The sequence below is a fragment of the Quercus lobata genome, chromosome 5 (genome assembly GCF_001633185.2).
Source record: "Quercus lobata isolate SW786 chromosome 5, ValleyOak3.0 Primary Assembly, whole genome shotgun sequence".
Lineage (NCBI taxonomy): Eukaryota > Viridiplantae > Streptophyta > Magnoliopsida > Fagales > Fagaceae > Quercus > Quercus lobata.
Window position 1 is genome coordinate 24,412,266 of NC_044908.1, and position 4,227 is coordinate 24,416,492.

A 4,227-nucleotide genomic window follows, 5' to 3' on the forward strand; every position below is an offset into this window, starting at 1 on the left:
AGAGGGAGTGTTATTTTTATTGTTTTATATGTTTCTTGTTTTCAACTGTTTATTGATTTATATTTATGAGTTTTTCATTGATATATGTCTTTATTGTGTGTTTTTTGAAATCAAGAGTTTATTATGTTTACTTGTATTTTTCCACACATGTGGTTATGCATTTTGTTTAGTGTTTCAGGAAATATACAGGTTGATTCAATTGAACTGCTGTCTACACTTGCAACTGATGGATAGTAGTTAGGATTGAGCTTTTTTTATTTTTTATTTTTTTTATGAGCATTATTTATGTAAAGGGCTTTTATTTTGTAAACTTTGAGCTTCCAGTTATGTGTTGTCATGGATTGCCAAAGGGGGAGTTTGTTAGGTTCTAAAGACTTAGGTATTTATGTATTTAGAACTCTAATGTGTATTGTTGGCAAACCATGATCAAAACAATGTGTTTAGAAGTGTTTTAGTCTTGCTCAAAGTTGTATCTTTTATGTAAAGTTAGAATCGAGCTAATGCAGAAGTTACTGTGTATTTCGGCTTGGCTCAATCGATCGAAGCTTAGGCTCGATCGATCGAATCTCAGGCTCGATTGATCGAATCTAGGGAAGAATGCATTTTTCTACAGATTTCCAACTCAGCCCTAGTTGTTTAAAACGTTTAGGGTTTTCAAATTTTTCCTAAATATAAAAGGCAAACCCTAGCCACGTTTTAGTGTTACTCATATTGCTGTTTGTGTAAATCTCTTGTGAGATTTAGAGAAGTTTTCCTTTACACAAACTTAAGGTTTTCAAGGAGGAGATTTTATCTACACCTTGATGATCAACTCGGTTGTTGCCATTGAAGCTTAAAGAAAACATAAGTGGGTGTACTTGTATCTGGTGGTGAATCCAAGAAAGAAGGAGTCCGTGGATTCGGAGCTTGCACGTGGTTGTGTCAATAAGTTCTACTGGTGGGTAGCAATAAGAAGTCGAGCGTGGGGGCTTGTACGTCTTATTGTATAAAATTCGATTCTTTCAAGATAGTGAATTCTAGTTTACCTTGAGGATAGCTAGGTCAAATCCTCCCCAGGTTTTTACCGGTTCGGTTTCCTGGGTGATCATATCTTTGTGTTATTTATCTTTTCGCTGCTTTGCATGATATAATTGTTTTGATTGTGATAACCTAGTATTTGTTAAATTGAACTAAGTAACAACTTGGCTAATTACCTAGGTTAATCCAATTGTGTTTGTAAGGGGTCTAAAAACTATCAATAAGGTTCATTGGTCACTACCTTGTTAACTGCATTTTATGTTTTCAATACTTGTGTGACACCCCATGATTTGGTAATGGTTAATCCTGCAGATTTGGGATATTTCCTCCCCTGCTCCAAATTTTACATTGGATGGCCATTTGAAAGGTGTGAACTGCGTTGAGTACTTTACAGGTGGTGATGAACCAAAAATCTGTGGTTCATTTTGAGTTATGCAGAGAGTTTAATTTCATATGCTTGTGTCAGTGTGGGTAAAGATTTGAATCCATTCATTGAAAAATTCTCTATGAACAGGTGTGGGACTCTCAAAGCAAAAGTTGTTTGCAAACACTAGAGGGCCACACACACACACAATGTTACCTCAGTATGTGTTCATCCCGAGCTTCCCTTAATTATTACTGGTTCCGAGGATGGGACTATTCACATATGGCATGCAACAACCTATAGGTGAGATCTGTATGATTGAAAATTTCCACATTCTATGTTCAGTAGGCTGACAGATTTTTCCATCAAATTCTCTTCCTTATATTGCTTTTGAAGAAGACTTAGTTATGTACTTGCCTTTTATCTCTACTAGAGCCCTTGTAGTTGTTGCACATGCACCTATAAATTTCTTTGAATTTTATTTGAAACTTTAGTAAGACTTTGGTTAATTCGTCTACATTTTGGTTTCAAAGCTTCTATATAAATCTGATTAATTTGCAGGCTTGAGAACACATTAAACTATGATCTTGGAAGAGTTTGGGCAATTGGATACAAGAAAGGATCAAACCAGTAAGATTCTTGATTTTTCTTCATTTATTTTTTGGGTATGTGTGTTCAGAGTTGCAGGAGATGTTTAGATCACTATTAGATAATGCAAACATGTGAATGAGTCATTGTAATATCAATTTTGTGCCTATAGCATATTGAAATTTATTTATTTTCTAGTGTGGAAGTGTAAGAAAAACTGTTTTCTGCATGCCAGTTTTAAAATTAAATACTAATACATTCCGTTTATTCCTTACTGATATTCCTACTCCCTACAGGATTGTATTTGGTTGTGACAATGGAACTATTATGGTTAATATGAAAAGTACTTGAGGTTTTCTGAACCTACAAGTTGAGGAGGAAGAGTTGGAGGAATTGATTCATCTACTACTGCTGCTACAAATAGTATATTTGGTGTTCTGTATGAATAATTCTATTTTCGAGTCGAAGAGGAAGACTAGAAAAGGAAGAATTTGAATAATCACTAGTGTTGTTTTACTACTTACTGTTATGGTTATATGTTCTGGCTTGGTTATAACTATGTAATGTCACTAGAATAAACTTCAATGGCATGGATCTATCTTTGTCTTCAGATTGGAATAGTACAGATCGTGAATATTATTCAGTCACATATACTTTCATCTAATTAAATAAGTCCTCTAGCTAACATCTGCAAGTAAAAAAAAAAGAATCACATTAAAAGCTGATGGAAGACTTCTTAGTGGAAACGTGGTAGGCACCTTAAGAGCATTGCTATTATCAGAATTTTTTCTGGAACAACTGCTCAAATTACATGAATTCGCTCTTCATTTAATCTCAGCTGCACTATTTTCCACCTATACACACAGACAAATACCAACAAAAAGAAACGTTGTCAATGTATAACAATTATTTAATCAGCGAGCCTGTTCTTAATAAATAAAATGGAAGAATTGATTAATGCTGCATACAGTAAACGTTATTGGTTGCTTCAAAGAAATCAAGGCCTCTAAGTTTGATAAAATGGGTAAATTTAATGGGAGTCCTAACCTCCTGCGCTTAAGTGCTTCTTTGGAGAACAAAAGATGGTTAAGATTATAGGACTGCAGTGGAGCATTCGGCATAAGCCAAACCTTATTTGTTTCAGCTAAAATATCTTAAAAGAGTGTTATATTAGGTCTATATAATTCCCAATCCTAAAATATTACCTTCACAAACATAAAAGTATCCAACTATAACTGCATATGGATATGAATAATTTCCAAGTAGTAAATGGTAATAGTAAACTGTCCACATTTTAACAATAGTTCTCAAAATTGAAATTAAAAAATATTTTGGTATAATATGGAGATCATCATTCACTCATACACCTAATTAGCTATAGATTTATTTCATCACGAAAAATACGAAATCCTATAGGTCAACTTGAATTTCAAATAATGCTAGTAATATGCCAATTCTCATCCTTCTACCTGCTTGCTTTTAACTATGACAATCAATTGTGTTATCTGCAAACCAAAAATGTTGCTGTTGAAATTAATGGATCAAATTTTTCTCTCTCCTTAACATGCCTTCTAGCAGCAAAAATAACAAACATGTACCTAGTCAATTATAGGTACTACTAATTAGAATTGAGATAATTAATGTATCAATTTTTTAAAATGTTACACAATTAAAGAATAAATGTGGAGAGAGGAAATTGTTGTCAAGTTCCCAACTGGAGAAAGGGTTTTTGAGGATAGTTAATCAGGGGGAAGAGACTTGTTCCAAGAATGAAAGATCTACATACTTCACACGAGACCAAACCAATGGGTTGGTTGGAGGTTCTCCTAAGAGCAAGTGAGATAATGTGTTGATGAGAGAGCAAATTCTATAGAGTAAAGGTCTATGATTTCAAACCTTAACCTAGAACAATGTTTGCCACAATTAACATATACGATGAAATGAGCTGCAAAGAATAAGAGCATAGGGTGGAGATATTGGCTTGGATTTCAAGCCAGGCTAGTGGACATATACACAGTAGTACACTCATGGTTACAACCTATTAGGAGTCTCTAGTACACTCATGTCTTATGATAAATTTGATAGAGCTCTTAATTTATTTGCTTATTTTTGAAAACATGTTTTGCAAATATACTTTCAACTAGTATTATTATTTTTAGCACATGTGAGTGATACTAGTAGCTATACTAATTTTCATATGGAAGAATATATATACTTTTGAGTACACGTGTTGACTGACTCACCATAGTCTTACATAA

At 33.7% G+C, this 4,227-nt stretch overlaps 1 long non-coding RNA gene across 1 annotated transcript; it reads left to right on the forward strand.

Annotated features, from left to right (window-relative positions):
• Positions 1 to 1,639: 1,639 nt before the first annotated feature.
• On the forward strand, positions 1,640 to 2,351 carry LOC115989676. Its single transcript, XR_004092052.1, has 3 exons — positions 1,640 to 1,684; positions 1,943 to 2,011; positions 2,266 to 2,351. It is a non-coding gene; the product is annotated as an uncharacterized LOC115989676 (long non-coding RNA).
• The last annotated feature ends 1,876 nt before the right edge of the window (positions 2,352 to 4,227 follow it).